Here is a 26,658-nt window from a genome sequence, read left to right on the forward strand (position 1 = left end):
AAGTCCACAGTCGCTGCTCTACTTGTCTCCTTTCATGCCTATAAAATGGATACACTGAAGAGAACTCATCCTTTTATGAAAAGAAAGCAATAGCTTTTGCACTTAAAGAAAAGGGCTTGTTCTTGACTTATAACAGAATTTAAGCAGAACACATTACTGCCTTTACAGAGAAGTCAAGTACTTAACAACAACAACGAAAGAATGGGGAGAACAATGTGTGGCTGGACTTAAGCTTCCCAAATTTATTAGTCTCTGATTCTTCAAATGGATAAATAGAAAATGTAGGGTATGACAAAGCTATTCTCAACATGAAGATACCAAGAGCACAGATGTGTATTAAACCCAGAGAATGAGACAGTTTCAACGCTCAGCTGCACTTTCATATGCTTTTCCTTGTAACACTGAAGGCATAGGTATGTAAGTTAAATTGCCCTTTCTTCCCACAGGAAGCATTAAAAAATACATATAACCACTTTTTTTTTTCCTATTTGTAAATCCTTTGGAGACTTGACCATAGTAAAGACCAGATAAGCAGAAACTTTTGTATTTTCTGACTGGAACTTCAACGGTTAAGGCTATTAATTGCCTTCTTACAGTCAAAATCAACAAATATCACTTAAAATTAATAAAGAAATTGTAATATAAAAGCAGCTAATTCAGAAGTAAGAGCAGGCAAATGAGGTGTTTTAATTTAAAAATAAAAAAAAGAAAAATCTACTTTTTTTTGTGAAAGTCTTACATAACTTGAACGCTTCCAGTAGCTTGGGCCGTTAATATAAGTTCAAGTAGCCCAACAGCAACAGGCACTTCTCCAAGTTTCTAGTGGGTTTCCAAATACTCTCAGTTTGGAGGTATTCCACATTTTTGAAGCACTCTGGCTTAGCACAAATCTAGAACAAAAAGAAAATCCCTTACAACTGCATAATCCATTTGCTCCCTAGGGTTCCTCTCAATGTAAAGTGTAGTTTAGTGAATGAATTCCATTGCCCCATGGAAGGTTATACTCCAGCCTGACATACGGTTGATAAAAACCAAAGCTTATCTTTATTGGAGTGACTACCAGCATTTTACCCAAGGGCTTATATTTTTTGACAAAATCTTGCTTCAGACTACCAGACACCAGCGTTAAGAATGACATTATTTATTCTACTCAGAGATTAAGAGAAGGCACAATATTTTGTAATAGGTAACGGTTACAGATTAATTTGGGAGAGGAATGTAAGGGGGTATAGATTTTCTTTATTAAAAAGCTCTGGAGAAAAATATATTATCTTAGCATTTAGTACCTTCACTTGCATAAATGGCAATCTCATGCAATTTGATAAATATACTACTATTTTTTGAAAAAAAAAATCCTATTTTTTGACACTTGAAATTCCGGCAGCAACACTTATCAGCAGATTTCGAGTCAACTAAAAGGAAGGAAATGTTACAAGGCACAAAATCTGAAATTATCCCCTCTAGGTCTATACACTAAGCAACATTATCACACACGAAACAACAACAAAAAAAATTTGATTATAGCTACTGAACCCAACACTAAAGCATTTTCCCTAAAGCAATAAAACCTAATCACAAGGCAATGTTAGCATGCGTGAAGCGTTCCAAAAGCATAAAAAAGACTTCTTTACTAGAGGTAGATAAGAAAAAAAGCTAACAGCTTAAAAATTTCTACAGATTGTACCCTATTCTAATATATATCTTAGAAATGAAATTTCTCAGTTTTTGAACAGTCACTGTGATTAAATAAAATGAAATCATTCTCAATTTTTGAATGTTATTATACTCATATCAAAAGTCAAATAAACATTCCATTTTGAAGATATACTTTAGATGAGCAATATATGGGTTGATAACAATATGTAATCAAAACTGACATGTTTTCAAAATGTTTTCACTTCAGTGGGAACATCACTTTTTGTCAAAATACCACTATGACAGTATAGTTTTCATCAAATTTGTAACACATGCAGAGTAACTAAATGGTAACATCTATCAAAGAGACTGCTAAATGATTCTTATTTTTCTCTAGTTATGCATAAAGAATATATATTCTAGCTATATGTGTGTGCATTTTATCACATCTAGACATCCACAGAAATAGACATCTTAACACCAAGTTTGAATAATAAAGACCTGGAGTTCAGGTGAGGTAAGCTAAATGCAGGCAACTGACAGGCTGAGTTGGGGCTGTTCAGCCTGGAGAAGAGAAGGCTTCGGGGCAATCTTATTGCAGCCTTCCAGTACTTAAAGGATGCCTACAGGAAAGCTGGAGAGGGACTTTTTACAAGAGCATGTAGTGATAGGACAAGGGGAAATGGATTTAAACTGAAAGAGGGGAGATTTCGATTAGATATAAGGAAGAAATTCTTCACTCCAAGGGTGGTGAGGCACTGGAACAGGTTGTCCAGAGAAGTTGTAGTGTTACCCAGCAATAAAGGGGTTAAAGTTTTGTGTAACAGTTTCATGAAGGGTTCAGTTGGCAGTAGGTGATTTACACATACCTAAAGAAACTAACAAGACGTCCATCCTTGAAGCTGTCAGCAGTGATTAAAACAGAGACTCTTTATCAAGAACTGTCTGCCCTTGGAGGGAACATCCCAGAAACTGCAGAAACTGCATAAACTTTGTTATCATGTTTTTCTAAACTGTGAACATGCAGTGACTTTGGAGAAAAGGTAATTCCGGCAGGGGGAGATCGCGACCACCGACTCACGGACCGCCTACCCTAATTACACCCCAGATCCAAAAGAAAGGGGCCGAGGAGGAAAACTGAGCATGCGAAGTAATTTACATGAAAAGCGAGAGAAAATTAACCAATTGTTTAAGAATATGTGAATATGTTATGAATTATGCATGATTGTAGTGTATAACTAATTTTCTGTCCAGAAGCCGGTGTGCACGCTATGAGAAATCCCTCGTGCACCCAGAACTGCAATAAAGAATACCTGCTTTCTAAAACTCTAAAACGAGTCTTGGAAAGTTCAGTTTCCTTTTCAGGTATCAGTAGATGCCCCATCCCTGGAAGTGTTCAAGGCCACAGGGATGAGGTTTTGGGAAACCTGGTGTAGTGGAGGGTTGCCCTGCCCATGGCAGGGGGGTTGGAACTAGATGATCTTTGAGGTCCCTTCCAACCCAAACCATTCCAAAACCATTCTATGATTCTATGATTCTAATTGCTTTCTCTGAGAATTTCTCTCCAAGTGTGTCCTAGGTTACAATGTAAGATGTGCCCAAAAATATGTATTCTATCACCATCTTCATAAGCTGTTGAGACCAGGTCGGGCAGTGTTTTCCTTGCCTCCTCCTTCCAGACTATCTTCTGTTAATGGGCCCATCAATGCCTTGCCCATGACTCATGGATAACTCTCTCCAGGAGCTATCTCTGTTTAATGGGCAATCAAGGATCTACCACCAGACTCACAGAATAACACCAGCCCCATGGGGAGATGTTCCAGCCAGGAGGGGAGGGGGCGCCTCGCGACTTCGCCTGCGCGCAGGAAAGCGTCAGCGGTCGGTGGGGCTCTTGCAGTCGCCCGGGGGAGACGGGCACTGCTCGCTGCTTGTTGACCAGTTGGAACACAGCAGCCACTCGAGGCCCACTGTGTGCCTTCCTCTCAGACCTGGCAGGCCTGGGTCAGTCGGCATTGACACTGCAGAGGAGCAGTTTTTCTTCTCCACCAGGTTCCCGGAGAAGACCGGGCCCACCTGCAGCACCGCCGGACCTTCGGAGGAGGCCCGCACCCTTCTGCGGGATCGCGGCTTCAGCGGAGCCACGGCTGCCGTTCTGGGAGGGCTGCAGCCACCATTTTGATCGGACTGCTGCCAGCACCCTGACCAGCAGGGTGTCAGGTTGTATTCTGACTCTATCAGTGGTTTTTTTTGGTGTACTATTGCATTTGTTTTTTTTTCCCTTCTCTTTAATCTTCCTAGTAAAGAACTGTTATTCCTACTCCCATATCTTTGCCCGAGAGCCCCTTAATTGCAAAATTCTAGTAATTCGGAGGGAGGGGTTTTACATTTTCCATTTCAAGGGAGGCTCCTGCCTTCCTTAGCAGACCCCTGTCTTTTCAAACTGAGACAAAGTGTTGTCAAAATATAAACTGAAAAACATGCACAATGAGCACTTAGCAATTATCAGTAACCACTATCAAAATTTGAGTTAAAAGCTTTGTTGGGTGCACCCACCCTGGGGGCTTTAACACTGCCACATCCTTGCTTTTTGTGCCTTTATGGTGTGGTCACTTACACTCCTCAGGCAAATGCCGACCACCATGTACACATCTTGGTCAAGGAATGAGGAAAGTGGAGCCTTCGGCCAGTCAGAGTTGATATGACCATATATAACCACAGATAAGATTTGACTAGAGTATAAATGGAATATCGCCAGAGGGCGCATGGAGTTGGTCCTCCAAGGAGCAGTGGGTATGCAGTTGGGGACTCTCCTTGGGCTGGGATACTGCCCAAGGAAACTCCTGCAAATGAGTGCCCTCATCTTATAGGTGAGTACCTGCACACATTTTGGATCCTCATTTCTAAAGCTTAAGAATTCTTTAGCTGGTTGTGCAGTATTAGTTCCTTGTACCTCATCCTGAACCCGTGGTGTACTAATGTCAGAGCACTGAATGATTTGACAAACCTCATTTCTAGTTGGTTCTCTGCTAAACAATTTTGGCTAGAATAAAGTTTATTTTGAGTTTACCACTGGTCTATTTCAAGTTGGTAAGCCTCTGTGACAAAAGACAGAATTATTTCCTTGGTCAAAAGTTTTACAGACGAGGCAAAAGAGGACCTCATTCCTTTTAAACAATTTGCTCTTACAGGCAATAAATCAGTCTACCACAGTAGACTGATAAAACTCACTCTTTAATACTTTAAAGACTCATGGCTTACAAAAGGTGAATAGAGAAGTCATTCAGAGAATGTGTAAATAAGTAACCGAATCTGTTTTCTGTATGATTGGTATGTTGTGTAATCTTTAGGACATGCATACACTTAGTGAAATAGTTCCACAATGCATGAAATTTGTGCGATGGAACAGCCTTCAACATATTGTGATCAACAGGAAAGCCACTCATAGTAAAAAGGTATCTTCTTATTAAAGCAGAGAGATGGTCCAGGGGGGTATCATATAATTCAGCCAGCTTCTGTTACTGCATACGCAGCAGTAGAGGCACTGCTTGAGACATCTTGGAACAAACAGTCTTGGCACAGAGGATCTAGGTGAAATTTGTCCATTTGAACATGGGGGTGCCCAGCAGTTCATTTTACCTACTGCACAAAAACTGCATAAACCTGGAATAACATTACAATCATACAACAGACAGGAAGAATCACATATTTGTAAGTCACTAGAAACTAGAGGTGTACCCCAGGGGTCAATACTGGGTCTAGTTCTGTTCAACACCTTCATTCATGTTCTAGATGATGGGACAGGGTGTACATTCAGCAAGTTTGTAGAAGACACAAAACTGGGAAGAGTGGCTGATACACCAGAGGGTTGAGCTGCCATCCAGAAGACCTTGAAGCTGGAGAAATAGGCTGACAGGAGCCTCATGAAGTTTAGCAAGGGGAAAAGCTAATCCCTGGACCTGAGAAAAATTAACTCCATATGCCAGTATATGCTGCAGGCTGACTAGATGGAAAGCAGATGCGCAGAAAAGGACTTGGTGGTCCTGGCAGACGTCAAGTTGAACATGAGCCAGCAGTGCACTCTCACAGGGAAAAAAGGCCAACAGTATCCTTTCCTGCATTAAGAAGAATGTTGTCACCAGGTGAAGGGGGGTGATCCTTCCTCTCTGCTCAGCACTGGTGAGGCCAGATCTAGAGAACTGGATCCAGTTCTGGAGTATCTTTCCTATAAGGAGAGGCTTAAACAGCTGGGACTGTTTAGCTTACAGATGAGAATGCTGGGGACATGTCTTAGAATGTCTATAAATATCTGACAGGAGGAGGTAAAGAAGATGGACACAGGCTCTTTTCAATGGTGCACAGTGGCAGAACCAAAGGCAATGGTCACAAACTGCAACACAGAAGGTTCTACCTGAATGTCAGGAATAAACTTTTTCACTGTGAGGATGACCAAGCACTGGCACAGATTGCCAATAGAGGTTAAAGACTCTCCACCCTTGGAGATATTTAAAAGCCATCTGGACATGGTCCTGTGCAATTGGCTGTAGGTGACCCTGTTCACATAAGAGGTTTGGATCTGATGACTGCCTCAGCCCTGCTATGATTTGTTTTTTTTATGCCATTCTTCATAACCCTTCCATGAGGTAGGAAAATCAAAACAGAATAAAACCTACTTGTCTCCTTATTCCTACTAAGGACTGGTAACTAATACAACTTGCATTTTAGAGTGTCCTAAAACTTGACTTTATAAAACAGAAGACAATGATTCCTAATAAATTAAGTAACAAAAATAGGGGAAAGTTTTTGTTGTGTATCCTGTGTTCTGAGGGACAGCAAATGTAAATATATATGGAAAAAGGATAGAAGATTTAAAAGGCTGATAATGTAATGAAGTTTACTAAGGTGTGCATGGCAGGAACAAGAGTTTGTTAATAAGATTTTGGAAAGTGTTAAATACATGGCTGGCATGGCAACACAATATCAACATCTAAAGTGAGTAATTTTTCATGTCTCATCACAGGATAAACAAGATAAAAATCTCATTTTTACCTCAATTTGGTATGTAACTAATTGGTGGTGAACTGGGACACTAAAGTTCCATCAATAACATGGGATGTTTGCCATCATTTTGTATGAAACTTCAGTCAAAGACTACACAGATAGCGCTAGGAACATGTGATTGCCAAGGATAAATATTCAGAGCTATATGAAAGGAATATAGTAAAAAGTTATATACGGATGGCAATAAAGGAATACCAGAAAAAAAAAAAATACCCAGATGTTGCTATGTGGGAGCTCTCTAACATAGTGAGATAAAATCAGAACAAATAAAAATTTCTTTCATTTATCAAAATTCAGATGTGCCACAACTTAGTCAACCTCAAAGTTAGAGACAAAATTGACAAAAATGCATTCATTTAAGAGTCATCATCATAAAAGCCAATTATGTATCACTTAATCTTGTGGACTGAATAATCTTACAGACTGAACACTAACAGATCTTGTTGATGAAAATCCTAACGAGGCCAGCTTAGTTAAGAACACCAGCATGTTGTTCCTCTTCACATGGTAGCATATTTAACAGAGAAGTAAGTTTCTCCCACCATTGTGAGCTATTAAAGGAAAATATATCCTCTTTATTTTACGATCTAGGCCCTCTTTTGTCATCCCTATTCACTATGCTTGTGGAGGAAACCTCAGTCAGCAAGACTATGAAGGTGAAATCGTGTCCAACTTTTCCTTGAAGTAGGCAAACCAGGATGATTTCCAGCTTCTAAAGCAGCATAACACTAAAATGTTATTAGAACAAGATGAATTTTCTGGAGGGAAAAACTCCAATCTGCTGGGTCAGATTAAAACCAAAAGATCTAAAAACAACACTCTTCTCTGCTTATTGTATCCTTCCAAGGCAGGGCAGGAAACTAACAGAGGTGTCCTTGGACTGAACAGGCCTCCCAAAGTGGCTGTATTTCCCCTTTCCTTCAAAGAGTTCTACATGACATTGGACACTAAGAAATAGGTAAAGTCCTTTTTGCCCCATGATAGGTTTAAACAAATCACATGGTTAGCAGCAGGTTGGAGCAGGGGCAGACACCATAAACAAAAATAAAAAAGAATTTATCTGCCGTAATGCTTATTTGACTCGTTTATTTCAATTCATACAGCCCATCCACAAGCATTCAGTCGAATATATGGACATCGCATACTCATCAACAGCCCCTAACCATTTTAATAGTGGCAACACGAGTCTGTTTTCAAGTCACAGAATAGTTGAAATCAGAAGGGACTTCTTGGGATTGTCTACTCCAACTGAACTGCTCAAGCATGGTCAGCTAGAGGACTTGGCCCAGGACTGTGTCCAATCAGGTTTTGAACGTCTCCAGTGGCGGAGACTCCATGACTCTCTGGGCATCTTATGCCAGTGTTCAACCACCTTTCACAGTCAGAATATGAGATCAGTAATGATAGATTCAGCAGTGTTATTGATAACACCATTACACTACGGTGTCTGACTAGAACTCCCTAACCTAAAAAATACCTAAAAACAGTTAAAAATTTAAGATGATAGAGCTCTCAGCTGTGGCATTCAAATACCCTTCTTTAATTCTGGAGAAAAAGTGAAGTAAAAATGGAATGAAGTTACTGCTTGTCTTTATCCTTATGTCATAAAGATTAAACAGAAATCTTAAAATTATTCCCACTCTAAAAAAGTCATTATTTATAACATTTGTACGATTTTTTTATGTTCTTGCTCATGGATTACTTGTAAAGACAATGATCTAATTTTTTAGGATCTTTTCTTCACCATACTTCCTTTGTCTCCTCTCTACTGAAACTTACATTGCAGCAAAATATTCCCATGTCAAAGGAATAGAAAATGGAAATCCTGAGAGGCAAAGAGAGATATAGGCCAATAATACATATGCTAGAACAAGTTCCTCTTAAAACAAGAGCACTTAAAAAAATATCCACCAGGGCCATACACCCCCAAGAGATTAATATCTCTTACGCATCATTAAATTACCTGTTTTGATTTTCTTCAGTTGGAGAAAATAACCTCACTTCCAGTTAACAATTACTGGCATTTCTGTGCCTTGTAATCCCGAGCTTCAAGAAGACATCTCATTATATGTTTAAGAACACAAATGCTTGAAAAACAGCAACTTTAATTCTTGCAACAGTTCATGCGCAGAATAGCTCAAACAACCATCTTAAATTCTTTAACCACTCCAGCATCATTTTAAGGAAGTGCTATTATTAGCAATCCCACATGAGAGATGCAGAGTTTAGCCCATGATTAACTCAGATTTATTGGACAGAAGGAAAGTGACATTACAGTCTAAGAGTTGAAATTTAAGTAATGTCTTTATTGAAAACTTCTGAACATAAAATAAGCCCAAGGGTTTAACACAAGTAGAATAATAAAGCATTTATTCACAGCAACACATACAATTGTATTTCATTATTGGTTCACTGTAGCTGAAACACCGCAACAATTTCTTTAAGAGAAGTGTTCATTAATGTATTTTATTTGCCTCTTGTGTAAGACACAAATGTCACTACTACCTTTTATCTGCTTTTGTGTAATCTAGGCTTTCTGTTGACCTGAGATGTTTCCGAAGGAAAAAAAATTTCTGCCTCCAGTTGATGCTGAGGATGTCATTCACTGATGACGAGCATTTCACAAATATCACAGTTGTCAATAGTAAAAAGCAGAATACTTTGGGGACATTTCAGCAGAAAATTATTTCTTCACAAAGATCTGACATACTCTTTAAAGGCTCAAGAAAGTAACTACTGGGCCCAGTCTCTTGCCTATGGAGGTAAGTTAACATCTTTTCAGTGACCTTAATTTTCTCTGTGAATGAAGTCCATGATAAGTCTGACATGCTTTCTTTGGAGAGATATTAACCGTGTTCAAGACACATAAAAATTTAAAGGATGAAGGGAAGAGTCATTTAACATGCTTTATACCGTAACGGTGAGTGAGGCCCCAGCACCCATTGCTATGTAGTGAACACCTGATTCTCTGACAATAAAAGTTTTGGTTGGTTGGTGTTGTGTTTTTTTTTTGTTTGGTTGGGTATTTTTTTGTCTACAGTCATGACAGAGTTTGGTTGTTTGTTTTTTTTTTTTCTTTTTTTTTTTTTTTCCTCTCCCCAAGAAATGCTATGAGGGGGGTCAAAAATCAAATGCTTTGTGTGTTGAGGTTTGGTAAGGTTATATAAACTTGTCCTGATAGCCCAGTTCAGGGTTATCAGGTTAAGGTTTTCAGCTGAAAACACATTCAGGAAATGCAGAATGTTTCCTTTAGCAATAGTACTGTGCTACACATCTTTTACTGAATATCTGCCTTCTTGATTTTCCTTTTAAATTCCACACACCTCCAAAGCATTCAGCCTACAGTCAATGACATATCTGAATGCCAGGTTTTTCCACTGAGTGACGGCCTCCATGGGCTGGCAGATCAAAGCTGCTTTAAGAGTAGTTTCCATTAGAGAAAAAAAAAGAAGGGGAGGGAAAAAAAGGCTGAATTGGCATATAAAATCATAGAATAGTTTGGGTTGGAAGGCACTTTTAAAGGTCAACTAGTCTAACCTCCCTGCAATAAGCAGGGACATCTTCAACCAGATCAGGTTGCTCAGAGCCCCAGCCAACCTGACCTTGAATGTATCCAGAGACAGGGAATCTACCATCTCTCTGGGCAACCTGTTGCAATGTTTCGCCACACTCATTGTAAAAAATTTCTTCCTTAGATCTAGTCTGAATCTACTCTTTTGTAGTTTAAAACCATTACCACTTGTCCTATCACAACAGGATACTGAAAAGTCTGTTCTCATCTTTCTTATAAGCCCAGTTTGTGTATTGAAGTTGCTGTAAGGTTTCCCTGAAGCCTTCTCTTCTCTAGGCTGAACAACTCTGACTTACTCAGCCTGCATTCAGAGGAGAGGCGTTCCATCCCTTGGATCATTTTTGTGGCCCTCCTCTGGATGCTCCAATAGGTCCATGTCTTCCCTCTGCTGAGGACTCCAGAGCTGGATGCAATACTCCAGGTGGGCTCTCATGAGAGCAGACTAGAGGGAGAGAATGACTTCCCTCAACCTGCTGGCCACTCTTCTTTTGATACAGCCCAGGATACAGTTGGCTTTTCGGATTGTGAGCACACATTGTTGGCTCATGTCTAGCTTTTCATCCACTGGTGCCCCCAAGTCCTCAATCTCCAGACTGCTCTCAATCCCTTCATTCCCTAGCCTGTATTGATACTGAGGGTTGCCCCAACACATGCACAGGACTTTGTGTCACCAAAAATCCAGACAGAAACTCTCTAACACAGTTTGTAGTGTTAGAAAGCGGCATTGTTTGTTTTATTGTGGCGCTGGGTGCACAGGGGATCTCCCCTCCTGGCATGCACGCCTGGTCCCTGGACAGAAACTTAGTTATACACTACGATCATGCCTATTCATAACACTTTTACATATTCATTGTTACTCTCTTAAACAATTGGTTAATTTTCTCTCACCTTACATGCAAATTACTTCGCATGCTGAGTTCTCTTCCTCCACCCCTTTCTTTTGGGTCTGGGGTGTATTTAGGGTAGGTGGTTGGTGAGTCGGTGGTCACGATCTCCCCCTGCCGGAATTACCTTTTTTTCCCCCAAGTCACTGCTGCACGTGTTCACAGTTCAGAAAAACATGATAACAGAGTTTATATGTTCTCTGGGATGTTCCCTTCAAGGGCAAACAGTTCTTGATAAAGAGTCTCCCATCTAATCACTCCCAGCAACTTCAAAGATGCTCATCTTGTTATATTCCTTGGGTACGTGCAAACTGTCTACTAAACCCTTCATGAAATTCTTGCAAAAGTTTTAACCCCTTCATTGTGGAATAACACTTGCACTTGGTATTGTTCAAACTCATGAGGTTCACAGAGGACCGCTTCTTGAGCTTGTCCTGGTCCCTCTGGATGGCATCCTGTCCCTCAGGTGTGTCAGCTGCACACTTGCTGAGGCTGCATTCAATCCCACTGTCTACGTCATTAAGGAAGATGTAAAACAGCACTGGTCCCAATACGGATCCCTGAGGGACACCACTCATCACTGATCTCCATCTGGATATTGATCCATTGACTACTACCCTCTGGATGCAACTATCCATTCAATTCCTCACCCATCAAATCCATATCTCTCCAATTTAGAAAGAAGAATGTTGTGAAGGATGGTACCAAAGGCCTTACAGAAGTTCAGACAGATAACATCTGTAGCTTTTCCTGTGTCCACTGAGGTAGTCAGCTTCATCCCAGAACACCACTAGGTTTGTCAGGCAGGACTTGTCCTTGGTGAAGCCAAGCTGGCTGTCTCTAATAATCTCCCTGTCCTCCATGTGCCTTAGCATAGCTTCTAGGAGGATCTATTCCATGATCTTCCCAGGCACAGAAGTGAGGCTGACAGGTTGGTAGTTCCCAGGGTCCTTCTTTCTATCCTTTTAAAAACTGGCTGCAATGTTTCCTTCTTTCCAGTCACAACTGTCATGGCTTTTCAAATATCATGGAGAGCGGCCTGGCAACTACATCAGCCAATTCCCTCAGGACACTGAGGTGCATCTTGTCAGGTCCCATCGACTTACGTACATTTAGGTTCCGCTGGTGGTCATGAACCTTATCTTCTCTTACCGTGGGAAGGACTTTGCTCCTCTAGTCTCCGTCTTGTGGTCCATCCACTTGAGAGGAGTGGGAGGAGAGGTTGTCAGTGAAGACTGAGGCAAAAAGGTTGTTGAGGACTGAATAGAAATCTGGTTTATGTGTTAAAACGTTAATCAAAAATACTGAAGATATATGCTGTAGATGAGTTAATATTAATTATATGGCAAGCTGCTTCTATCTCCATTAAGAATCACTTTAAGCATGGTTAAAGATTCCATTCAAAACAGGGTTGTATTACATATTACGTTCAGTTTTCCAGATCTTAAAACTCATCATGCCCATAATAATTTATTGAATGGAATAGAAAAGTAGTGAATTCATCTCACCTATTCTAGCATTCACATTCAGAAAAAAATAAAACCAGAGTTGATAACTCATCCATGCAGACTTTATTGCTTTTCTAAAAGTGAAGCCTTTTCCAGATGTGGCAAAAATTTATACAAATCAGAATCTTCATAATTTATACAGCAAACCAACAAAACGTTCACCTAAAACTACATGATAGGATACAAGAGCCACAGCCACCAGGCTAGTTACAGCACTGTTTTTTCTCAAGTTCTCACCAAATGAACGCCTTGAGTGTTGTATTCAGGCTTTGCTTTCATACCAATGGAAATTCCTCACTTTCCCTAACTCTCAGGCCAGCACCCCAATAAGCTTCAGTAAACCAACCCAAACTAACTCAGGAGCTCCAACAATGACCTAAAGGGACAGTAGATAAGACCTTAAAGAGCTACTGATATGCATTCTTGTGGGTTTTTTTTGGTTTTGTTTTTTCCCAAAAAGGCGCAAGAAGAATGCAAGACAAGATAGAAGATAGACAGAACTCACAGGAGCTTTGAAGTTTTGTGTCCATATTTCCTAAGTATGAATTCTTTATCTTTAGTTTAGACACAACTGATTTATACCCTACCTCTGAGATGGAGAGAAACAAACTGCACTATTTTGAATATATTCCTTATAAGTGTTAACTACCTAGTCTGTCAGCATTTTTTCCAGTGATGGCGTTTCCTTCCTCAGTCATATCTTTTCCCTTCTGTTATACTTCTGACACATTCAATATTTTCTGATACCCAGTTGAAGAGAGGTAACTCCTCCAACCAATCCCTGATTATCTATTTGCATTTGAATTTCTTCTTAAGCTTTCCAGTGTCCTTTAATTTAATTCTATGCCTTGCTCCCTACTTTAATGCAGAATTGAAGGCAGAAACAAATCACATTCTTAGAATTATTCCCAGATATTTTCCAACTTTTTCCCAAACAGATTTATATAATTTTCAAAGATGAATTGTTTTCTCTTGTTAAGAGTAGACATAGGTAATATTTCATAAAGTAAAAAGAAAGTTAAATGTTAAATTATGTAGTACCACGATAGGTAGAGGATCTACCAATAGAATCCTAAAGTCTCAGTGCTGTAACAAGAAGCATTGAATTAAATTTAAAGTGAGTACTAGCTATTTTAGTAGGACAGGAATTACAGGCTATGGGGAGACAAATAAAAACCCAATGAGTAGCATCTATCTTTTTCATAGGAAAAAGTTTCCTTTCTGGTCCAAGAAAAATACAGAATTCTTATAAAGAGTTTTGAACTTGAATATGTTAAATGAGAAATACCAAAAGCTCAAGAGAAAGATTTGCCTGGAACATACTTGTGATCTGCATCACAAATACTAAGTGGAGAAAACCACATCTGAAGAGGCTAGTGCTACAAATATGTATTTTCATGTGTATTCACTTCGATGGCAGAGAAACAGACCCAATATACACAGAAAAATATCCTATACATATATAAACCCTTTAAAAAAACAAAGCAAAACAGCTATTGTTTTCTGTCCTGCCCCTCTTCCCTTCAAGGTCTCGGATGAAAAAAAAAAAAAGCAGTTTGCTAGGAAAATATAGATGTGGTTCCTTGTCAAACATGTATAACAACAATAACAGAAAAAATGTCAGCAGCTTTTCATATAATATCAAAGCACAATGTAAAGACAGGACTCTTGCAGGTTGTATAACCTGATGAACAATATGGATGGCAGAAGCAGAAGGCTAAAAACAGTTCAGTCTGCAGTATTCTAGGATAGAGTGGTAAATGACAGCAGCTAACATTGTAACTGAAAGTCCAAAACATGAGATTTCAACAGTCACTGTGAGACGTAGAGCATTGTTCTCACTGAAATCAGCTGACATGTCTAATGAAGGACTTCAACACATACATTCACCTTTTAAGGCACCGTGATTCCTTCCATCCGTGACATTTACATATAGAAAAAAATCCATGGTCCTGGAATAAATTTTCCCCACACAAAGGAGGGGGAAAACAGCTTACCAGCGAACTACTCACAAAACTGCAGAAACAGAGAAGCAAGACAAAATTTAAGCCAAGGAAACGCCTGAACAATGCAATCAGAATTAATTTCAAGGAAACTGACCTATAAAGTGCTCATCTTTTTTGACAAAAACTGTTTGGCTTTGGCTGATTTGGTGGTTTGTGAATTGTGTTGGTTATTTGGTTTGGGTTGGTTTAGGTTTTTTTTGGGGGGATGGAGAGTGGTGGTGGTTGGTTTTTTTTTTTTTTAAGAAAGAGGAGTCAGGAAAGCCTGAAGATCTAAAAGGACAGTGAAAGACACTGCAGAAACAGTCCACAGTTAAAAACACTGTGAGAACTTGTCAGAGAACAACCTCTGTTAGCTACATTAGTTCTAACAATAATACTATCCTGAATGTAACAGAAATCTTTATTTCTTTCAAACTGCAAGTTAGTGTGACATCTGAACTTACAATAAAAGGTATGACTATAAAAATCTAAACATACTAAATGCAGCTATGACCACATCATACACAATATTTAATAAAAGCAGGAATGAGACAGACATAAATGGAAAACAAGGTAATTCCATAACTACTGAAGAAAAATAAGTCTAATATCTAATATTCTATAACAAGAATAATTAATTACATACCTAGTTTGACATAGATTTTATTAAAAATATTTTACTGTCAAGTAGTTTATGAAGACAGAAAATGAATGGCAATAAATAAATAAGTAAATACGATAAACAAGCAATGACTTGTCATTTCTTTTGCAAGTAGGCAAATTACAGAAGTAAAATAAGAAATAATGTTGGCACTATTCAAAAATGAATCAGTAATAGATCAATGACTACAATGTTATGTTATAACTCTGAAGATGCTCAAAGAAACTCTAAATTGACAGCCTAAAGTTAATACAAGACTATGTGGGGAAAGTTACATACTAGCTTTTAATTATTGCTCTGCTTTTATTTAAATACTATCATTATTGAAAGTAAATGTGGAGGATAGAGGAAAAATTACAGAGGACATGAATCATAGTAATTACAGATAATGAAAGAACTCAGAAATACTCCGAATTGGAATGTTTTGTAGGAAATTGAACTTATATCTACAGCCAAGTAGATCTTTGGAAAGAGATACTATGAATGCCAAAGAAATATTCTGAAAGGGACAAACGAGGAACAAACCTGGATCCTTTTGGGAAATATACTAAATTATAGGACAAGATTCTTAAAATGTCATCTCAAACACTAACAGGAAACTTAAATTTTAAAGTAAGACTATGTAATCATCACTGTTAATGAGAATAGTTGTCCTACTTCTGTAACCATTGTGAGTGAAATTCAAAGCAAGAAATCATAGGACAAGATTAGCTTTGATACATGAGTTGGAACTCAGCTACAAGGCAACATATGTGTATACAATGACATAATATGGGAACAAGGCAATTATTTTTCCATGAAGATGTTCCTTGTTACTTCTTGTTATTAAATAATAAAGTAGACCCAGAGAAAAGACCCAGCTTCTTGAAGGGAGGAAAGAAGTGCTTGCATTTAAATACTGCAAAACAGAGGTATTGGGAAGAACCAGAAATCAAACAGCGTAAGTCAAAATATCTAAGCAGAATCAACAAAAAAGACAATGTCTTAGAAAACTACAAAACAAAGCTCTGTCAGCACATACAAAATCTCTTACTGAAAAAACCATGTAATGTAGGATTAACAAGACCACGTGGATAAAGATTAAATATAGAAAAGTTCAATCAGAAAAAGAGTTGCTTCTCTGTTGCTCTGAAACAACTAGCATGAATGCTGTTTTGAATAGTTATGGTTGTCTTAACATTGGAAGAAGGACCTCACTTTGAAAGGTCTGGAAAGCATATACATGTAAGCATGAAGAAGTCTCAGAAATTTATGCAGGGATGCCTTTTTTGAGAAGTTTTACTTTTTCTGGTTTGTAGTCATTGATAGCTCAGTGTCCTTAAACTCCTAGCTCTCAATTCTCCAAAGATTTCCCTATAAACAATTTTATAATTTGTTTTTTTAGAGTATAGACAAGGCGCTCAGATTTACAAAGTTCCATCAGACCCAAGTGAATAGTCTATGAGCACATGCCTAAGGATCCTCAAATAAAGGAAACCTCATAACTTGATGTTTTTCTAGCCCCTCTCCAATACAGTGATAAGGTGGGTTCAGATGCAGTAAACTGGGTGGAGAAAGTTACTGTAATTTTTATTTTCTAATGAACTCTTGTAACTAGTCCCCTAGTTGTCCAGCTAATGTTGAGATATGAATTGTGGGACTCATCTGCATCAATTAGCTTTACAACTCAGTAGGTAATACCTGGTAAGACTTGGCCTATTTCTTTACCAGGATGCTTGAATCTCTAGTTCCTAAATGTTACTAATTAGGGACTATTAAAAAATGTTCCAAAATTTTGAGAGATCACTAGGTCAGTAATTCAATTATTCCCTGAAGCAAAAATACTTATTTCAGCAAAAGTGGTAATTTTTTCACCAGGTACTGCAGAGAGAAGAAAGAAGTACGAGGTAGGTATCCAACAGTAAGTTTATAAAGCCAGTTAGGACTTGTCATACCTTGAAAATCAGAGCTAGAACTTGTAAACTAAAGCTGAGACAGATGCTTTTGAAATGTTATGTTTGGTATCTTAACTTTCTTTCAGTAATGCAAAGTAATACTTCCTTCACCAATCATTTTCACATATGGGAATTTATCCTTGCCATAACTACAAAGATTTTATTATTTCATGCATAAGCTCACAGCAGTATTGACAGTTTTTGTAATGAATTATCCAAAAACAGTCATCACAAAGTGCTCTCGGATAAGTATTAATATTGTACATCCTACATTGCCCATTTTCTCCAGGCACATTCTACTTGTTTCCTCCAAATAGTTCACATTTATACCCATATACCAAAACCTCACAAAAACTCTTGTCAGCTCCTTTTACATAAGTTATATCTTATCCTTTCCTGTCAAAGCTTTTAAACTACTTGTTTTGTCTTTTGTAGGTACCACTTGTAAGCACTAATTTTCTAATTTTTCAGGGAAATTTACTGAATAAAATTGACAGCAACATCCCGTTTAAGGAGTAAACTTTGTAGTCTGCAGGAGATCAAAGCACATTGAGCTGGAAAACAGGAAAGGTAGAGATATCTCTTATTCAACCAGGGAGGAAAAAACAAACAAACCCAAATCTGTTTAATCTGGACAGTACATGAGTATCATCAGTACCCCCTTTTGCTTTAAAGTAGATTGAGTTTACTTGTGTAAGTAAAACAAGTATCAGTTTCTTTTTCTTCTAAATGCCTTTTCACACTCATACAAACACTGCCACCGACATTTCTGTTTAGAGACTAGCAATCTAAGATCCCAAATCCTTGTGCATCACAGGAATAGACTGAAATCAGACCTATTTAGTAGGTGCTTATTTCTAATTGTGGTAGAGACTGGCTGCTGAACCCCAGGAAGAGCAGTCTGTTATTCAACAAATATTGAGGTGGGCTGCAAGAAGTGATGAATTCAGCATAATGTCGCAATTCTGCTTGAGTCAACTGTAACTGGCCAATCAGTTGTCACAAAAGGTTGAGGTCAAAGTCCAAGTCCCAAACATATTGTCTGTATTAACCCTGAAGAAAGATACCTAATTTGACTAATACAAGTAAACTATAAATAAGACCACAGCATGGCAGGAAGGAAACTTGTAATAAAATTTTTAATTTATATTTCCATGGGGATTGGAATTAAATTTAGGGGCCTGGGGGGGAAGAAAAAAAAAAAAGAAAAAAGGGAAAAAAAAATCTCCTTGAAATACCAGGGGTGGTGACTGCCAATCTCAACTGCATACAATCACAGCAAACAGCATGGAGTGGATTACTTACATATTCCCCTGACCATTTTCCACATTCAGCGTTATAAAAACACAATAAACGTATAAGTCTATCAGGATATGACAGGCTGCATTTGTGATTTCTTACTGCTTACTTGAATTGTGACTTTTATGAATATCATTTCTTTTTCAAAGCTCTAGCTCCACTTAGATGGAGAGAAGATACTAATGCCCTATAGTAACAGTTTGTAACTAACAAAGCAGTGGGAAAGCTGAGCCTAGCAAACACTTATGAAATCATTCAAAGTTGAGCTGTTTAAATACATAATTTAACATAAAATACTTTAGTCTGAATTCCCAAATTATAATGCCTAAAAATTGTATCCTTTAGTATTTAAAAACAATTTAGTGAAAGTTGGGAGATCAAACTGGAATTCTGTAAGGACAGAACACTAGTTCAGCTGTCTACTAAACCCCAAATTACAGCTTTTTGAAATAAAAAAAAACAAAGGGAAATAAAAAATACCCAAATCCAACAAAGGAACCAATTTTCTAACGGGGACCAAGGAATCCTCAAAACTTTCACTATAGCTCTATACAGACTTTGTGATAACAAACAGTCTTGCTAATCTCAATGCATTAATTCAAATAACCAATCACATATCTGGATAATAAAGCACCTGCTTATGGGGCACTCTGAGCACTACCAGAAGGCTTATACCTGTGGAGTAACTTTACTTCTCATACAGATTCCCACAGCAAACTCACATACCACAGACAGCTCCCTAAAACATGCCATTCTCTGTCCACAGAAAACTCGGATTTCTGAAGGTATGTCTATAAAACCTTTTGCTGATGTACCTGTAAACCTTTCTAACAAGTTGAAACCTGAATTAACATACACCTCTACTTCGCTCTTCACATCGCATGGGGAGTATGTGCATACAGCCTTAACAATGCAGTTAGGAAGACAAATCAGCTGGGGAATTTCAAGCAGCACACTCCATGAATTCTGTAAGGTTCAGGATTAATTCTGCGAATCTGTATATAAAATTATGCTGAAATAAGTAGGTCAGATTTCAAACATTACAAATCCAAACACTTACAAACGTAAAATTAAAGTGGTCCTTTGTTATTCAAACTAGTCTTATTTTATCAAACTACATGTTGTGCTAGCAGCAGATGAAATGTCTAGATTTTTTCCTCTTTAACATAGACTATGAAATAAATTAGAATAGCACTGTGAAAATCTGCACAATCTACTTCAACTGATATTTAATTCTTGTGGTTCAAAGAGGTAGAAGTTATTGTACAAATAAAACTTGAAAAGCAACGGTATTTTTTCCTTCCCTCATGCAATTTTACTATTCAGTCCGTCATACCCAATATAAACTTTCTACAGAATACTGTCCTACTAATACAGCTAAAAAGAAAAAAATAAACACACTAATGTTCTAGAATAAGAACTGGGGCTTTTTAACTCAGCTTCTGCAGTACAAAATAACATCCTACTTTATATGTGTAGCTCAGCTGTTGTCACTAATTTGTTGCATCCAAATTAGTTACTGGTTTGTTTGAACTTCCATCAGTTTGTAACACTTAAAGTGTTTTCAAGGGCAAGTCCTGCTGCAGCAGGAGTACCATGTTGATGGTTTCTTCTTTGTCACTTTAACATCTATTTTGTGTCTCCCTTTCAGAGGAAAGTCCCATTTGAGGTTGTTTCTCTTCTTGCGGTTTCCCCAGCCAGCTCCTCCATGAACCAGTGGCTGCTCATCTCCGAGTAGCTGGGTCCAGCAGCATGGCGTGCTGTGCCCCTACTCCTGCCCAAGCACTGTACCCATGCAGCAATGGAGCTTGCTTTAGAGACTGATGAACTCAGTCAGATCTCTTCTGCTGACTTTAGCGTGCTTTGCCTACTACCTCATGATCTCTTGGCATAATATCTTCTTCAGGAGAAACCACAAATCTGGGGACTTTTGCTGCTTTGTTACTAGGTGTTTCAGAGAGAGAAATATGCACAAATCATGCCAACACAAATGCACAAATTACTAGCATTTTTTCTATATTATTTTACAGAATTTTCTCTCAGTTGAAATATTTTTTCCTTCATCTCCTGACTTTTCAAATTTTTTTTTTTCACTTCTACTCTTTTTTTTTAAATGAATTTGAGTCCTACAATATTATGCCTTTAAGCTGAATTTGCTTTAGTTTCTCTTGGTATTGAAACATCAAGATTTCATTACCATTTTTCCTTCTGATTTTCATGCTATTTGAACCATTAATAATTTAACTTTTTCAAAACATGACCTATTTTCTTAATGTAGACAAGCCTACAACATTAGCTATCCGTGAAGAAAAAAAAAAATAATCAGTAAATTCAGTTATGCAAATAGTTAGCAAACGAAAAAGAGGATTGAGTTCCTCTGCAATATGACTTACATTTCTAACGAGTTGTAAAATGATAAAGTATAATGTCAATATGAGGGAGAATTGTAAGAGGAGCCTTTATAAAATGTCATGGTTTAACTCCTGATGATAGCTAACCACCACACAGCCGCGTGCTCACTTCACCACCCCTAGTGGGAAGAGGGAGAAAACTGGAGGAAAAAAGTAAGAAAACTCACGGGTTGACACAAGAACAGTTTAATGATTAAAATAAAATACTACTGCTGCTGCTACTACTGCTAAATTGCAATGAAAAGGAAAACAACAAAGAAAAGGAGAGACAAAACACAAGGGAAAACAAAGCAATGCGATCGATCACCACCCGCTGACTGACACCCAGTCAGTTCAGGAGCAGTGATCGCTGCTGCCTCCCGCCAGCTCCCCCTAGTTGATGTACTGAGCGTGATGTCTTATGGTATAGATTAACCCTTTGGCCAGCTCGACTCAGCTGTCCTGGCTGCGTCCCCTCCCAGCTTCTTGTGGAGAGGAATCTGGGAGGGCAGGGGCAGTATGAGAAGATGAAAAAGACCTTGGCTTAATGTAAGCATTACTTGGCAACAACTAACACATCAGTATGTTATCATCGTTCTCAGCACAAATCCAAAACACGGCCTCATACAAGCAACTACAAAGAAAATTGACTTTATTTCAGCCAAAACCAGCACAAAAGGGAAGGTTTGCCTGGGCTGTCTGCCAATGTTCTTTGGAGTTGTCAGCACATACATAGATGAGAGACATTGTAATCCATCCAAAGGGCACTTCTTTTTACAACGCACGCTTCTTTTTACAAAGCTTCTACAACAGATGTTTCAGTATTGTTGAAGCCTAGCATCTCCATGGTATTTTAAACAAACTACAAGTCACATCCCCTCTGCAGGTTATGCACCTTATAAATTTTAAATGGACCTTTAAGATAAAGATCTTAGCTAGTCTTCTTTCCTTACTTCCTTTCTACAGGTATATAGAATGACACTATTTTACTTTGTTCATTCTCACCAAGGAACACAGCTATCTGTATTTTAAATTCTGTTAATTGTCATTGCTGAAGAGGTGGAGATGTAAATCAGTGCAAATAACATCAAAATATTATCAGACAGCTAGTCATCAGAACTCATGATGCTGATACAAAAGGCTGAGGCAAAGAGGAGGGAGAGAAGGAGAGGGATTAATGTCAAATTCTTTACTCTTTCCCACACCCAAGACAAAAAAAAACACCCACAAAACAACAAAAAAACAATACTTCAAGAGACAAAATTTCACTATTCTCATATATTAGGAATTAAGATCATCAAATACAGTTTAGTTGCAGTGAAGAAAAGCAATTGCAATTTTAGGAGTTACTAGAAAAGGAATAAAGAGTAAAACCAGAATGTGCATAAAAACATATCTATGATGTGCCTACATTTTAAATATTGCAGCTATGATCCTGAGTCTCGAAAGAAGATTTAAAAAAAAGTTTGTTTTGGTTGTAGAATACTGTGTACAAAAAGAAGATAATTTAAGTGGTATCTGACCATCTATCCCCAAAGCATCATCAGCCTGATGATACTACCTGGTGTTGGTAAATTGTATGTTTCGTGACCTACTCTAAGTCAAGGAAAACCATCATACTCACTGAAATAACAATGATATGCTAAATAGGGTAGAGATGCCTATTAGTTCCCTTTGCAAATAACACACATTGTTTTCCCTTTTCAGTACTGAAATTACAATCCCAGGATGCTTAGTCATCCATGCCTTATGTGTGATTTAAGAATGGTGCAAAGCGTCTGCCCCTGTTCCCTGCCTTACACTTAAGATTTCCTCTCTCTCACTCATAGTAACTCTCTCTCAGAGGAAGTGTTCCAGAAGTACCACACCTTTTGCCAGAGGCATTGCTATATCTATTTCTGTTCGTTTTGAAAGCAAATAGGTAAGGAGAAATCAGCTAAGATCCCTATAATGATAAAATGCTGTAATTTTTGTTCAATTCTTATCACAAAAGCAGTGTCCTCTCTTCCAAGAGTTTTGATGTCTTTGTAGCTTCTACTTTTCAAAGAATTTCTTAACAATTGAGATAAACATGGAAAGATATTTACAGTATACAGCAAGGTCTTTCCTTGCCTTACTCCTTTGGAAACTGTAATTTATGATCAAATCTATGAGTCATTGGCATAGGTTCTCATTTTTATTCCTGTCCAATTATAGAAAAGTTTTAACTTGCTATGTTTTCTCTGATTAGCATCTCTGCTTAGAACTGCTAGTAGCACCAGAGTCTACATTATACAGATATTTTAAGTTGTACAGCTCCTTGCTGGAAGGCTGTAATGAAAAGTAACCACAGACAATATTTTAGAGAATTACACCACTTAATTTAGATTGTTTAAACGACTTAAGATTTTTAAAAAATATGGATGCTCATAAGGGTTTTTGTTTATTTGTTCATGTTAGTAATATATGGAAAGGGGTAAAAAAACCCCACCATTATAAACATGCAATACATAATCATCCAAAAGATTTCTTACTGTTTTTACTTAAAGATTTTATTCTACAGTTATCTTAGCATACTTTTTTCCTAGATGAAATACTTAAAGCATAAATTTCCATTTAGGTCTTTTGTGCATAATAACACTCATGTTCTTTTTTTCAGATCTTTCTAGAAGTTTTGCATACCAGAAATAGCTACTTGAACTTGTCATTTTAGTGAAACAAACAAACAAACAAAAAAATCCCAAAAACGCACAATCAAAAAACCACCAAAAAGACACACACACAAAAAATAGCCCACAACAGAAAGCCAAAACCAAGTACCAAAAGTCAGATTTTTGAAAGGTTAAGTAGAGAGGTACGCTCACTTAGTGGCATAGAAAAATCTGGTTTCCTATACCCATATGTCATTAAAAAGTTACTATTAATTTACTCACAAATAAGAAATGCATATAGCTGTTGTAACTCATTCAAAAGGATTTCTATGCACAAGGCTCAGCCAACACTTGATTTTTATGGAAAAATACAACAGTATTTATTGTTCTGTCATAGCCTTGCAAGAAGCAGTTACTAGCATATTGTTTCCCTTTCTGAGAGTCTTACCTTCCTGACTATGACCAAGACTCCACCAAGCAAGAGGCTGTCAATTAGCAGAGTATCACAGTGAAGGGAGGTAGATATAGCACCTTCAGGGCATCCCCTGTCTGTTCGTAGAGTGTGCTCTGTGGCTCCCCCCCTCCATTCTGAGCCACCTCTTCTATACCCTCAACAGAGTCTACGGAAGGGTACCAACTAGGTGTTGCTGCACACGTGGCCAGCGTGTGCAACAAGGCCTGCCAAGTATGTGCTCTGCTGGCTAATAGCATTTTTTTCAGATCACAGCATGTTGTCTGATAACAACCCTCCCAGCTCTCTTTTTCAAGGTTACATTCTCACAGCTGAGTCCAGATAGTAATTATATGTGTTAAATAACAGTCCTCACAATTCCCTTCCTCACAGCTGAGTTCAGGTAGTAATTTTCTGTCGTGGCCCTACACAGACCATCATCTAAAATCCTTAACACAGCTGTAATACCTCAAGTCTTGGAAACAAAAAAAAGATTTCTCGAGTATTTTCTTGTTGTCTCTCACTGTCTGGAGAAATAATGCAGTGTATCTAAATGTTGCATAGATTTTTGGCTTTCCCTACCCCATCTGTCGTGGTTTTTTTTTGGACTGAGGGTCGAGACAAGAACCGAAAAAGGGAGCACCCACCAACCATGGTCTCGGGCAAAACATGACTCAGGCTTTCTTCATAAAAAAACAAAACAATTTATTAACAGTTACTAAACAAAAGACAAAAGGGAACGAAACCGGTTACTTGAGAGGAGAAAGAGAAAACAAGGCCCGATCTTAAAACAACACCTCCCCACCCCCTATTTTCCTTTCGTTCCTGGCTCTGTCTTCCCCCCAGCGGCGCAGGGAGACAGGGAATGGGGGAGTACAGGTCAGTTCATCCATGTTGTTCACTGCCGCTCCTTTCTTAAAGGAGGAGGAGTCTTTACACCATTTTTCCCTTGCTTCGGTGGATCCCCTACTCACAAAGAAAAAAGTCCCCAAACTTTTCCAAAGTAAGTCCTGCCCGCAGGATTGCAATCCTCCCCATGGATCGCACCAGTTCGGGCTTTACCAGTCTCGGCCTCTTAGGGAGCTGCTGCCACTCGCGTCGGCGTGGGTCGTCCCACGGTCTCCAGATGCCTCCACGACCTCGTCGTGCATTCCATGCCCCATTATCAACAGTACCTGGTCGCGCATCCCCTGCTCCACGACCTCTCCTGGGCTCAGGCATCTCCTTCCCGACGTGGGTTTCTCCACGGGCCACGAGTGGGGTCGCTGCTCCGCCGAGTACACCCTGGCTGCAGGGGGGCCGCCTGCCATCTCACACCGATTTGCAAGGGAAGCCTCAGCTCCAGCACACCTCCTCCCGCTCCATCTTTGCTGACCCGGTCGTTGTGGTTGTTTTCTCTTAGATATTAATCCTCTCTGGGGAAGCTCGGCCCGGCGGGCACCCCGGGAGTGGGGCGCTTACCGAGTCCCCCATGCGGCTCCCCCGGCGCCATCTTGAGCACATGGCGCCGGCCCGGGCCCGAGCGGCCGCTCGGCCGGGAGCCGGGAGCGAGGGCAGCGCCCTCCTGCTCTCTCCTCGCTCCTGAGCAAAAAAGCCCCCTTTCCCGCCCCTTTGTCTCAACTTAAATAGGGCAATTCGCAGAGGCGCCGCCTTGGCTCAACCTCCCCCGGGGGGGATGGGACTCAGATCTGGTGGCACAGGGAGCAAATCCCCTCCCCTGCCACCAGAACACCCCCCCACACATCAAACTATCACACCATCGCAGACTTCTACATCTGCTGTTGTCTTAACTTTGCCTGGGAAGAAAAGAGAAAAGCTGCAGGAATTGATTTATTCATTCATTTTTGGTGAAACACTATTTTTGAACTTTTTGACCTTGCCTGTTCTATATTTTATAATGGCCTGACTATATTGTCTAACCAGAGAAATTATAGAATCACTCTTACTGCAGATGGCATTTATATAAAAGGGCTTAAACTGACAGAGCTGGTTTAAAGATGCATCTACTACAGCAAGGGCTGCCACAGAACTACAATTTGGGAGTTAGAGACAAACAAAAAGAAAGTGACCAACAAGTGTCTTAGTTGTCTTCACAGATAGGTTATTTTTCTTCCTATCTTTTACATGAGTATGAATTCCCTAAAATAAGAATGTTTTTACCATTTTAATTGTATTCAGTTAAATAATTTAAATTTTTACTGTACTGAGCTAAGTTTTGTCTCATTTCAAGTGTTTCTTTCTACAAAAGAGAATAATCATAAAAATGGTCAAAATACTTAAAGTAAGAGTATTCAGGTCTAACGTACTAGAAGATACAGAGAGAAAAATAACAATGGTATTTACTTGTGTATATAAGTCCATTCCTATTCACAAATTATTTAAATCTGTTCTTAAATCCTATCCTAAATTGAGGCTTATCATACAGCTAATTATCAGCAGTGTGTTATGACTATTTTATTGTACCTCATAATAAAAAAATGTATTTTTATTATTTTCGTTTTTAATTCACTTCAGTTTGATAACTTGAGAAGATTAAGACAGAAAACATTCAAATAAAAGTTTCAGAAAAATAATCAAAGTAATGACATAAATATGATGAAGGAAATAAAATGTAGTTTTAGAGCTCTGCAATTTTTACTACCTCTAGTTTCA

The sequence above is a fragment of the Tauraco erythrolophus genome, chromosome 3 (assembly GCF_009769465.1).
Source record: "Tauraco erythrolophus isolate bTauEry1 chromosome 3, bTauEry1.pri, whole genome shotgun sequence".
In the NCBI taxonomy this organism is placed as follows: domain Eukaryota; kingdom Metazoa; phylum Chordata; class Aves; order Musophagiformes; family Musophagidae; genus Tauraco; species Tauraco erythrolophus.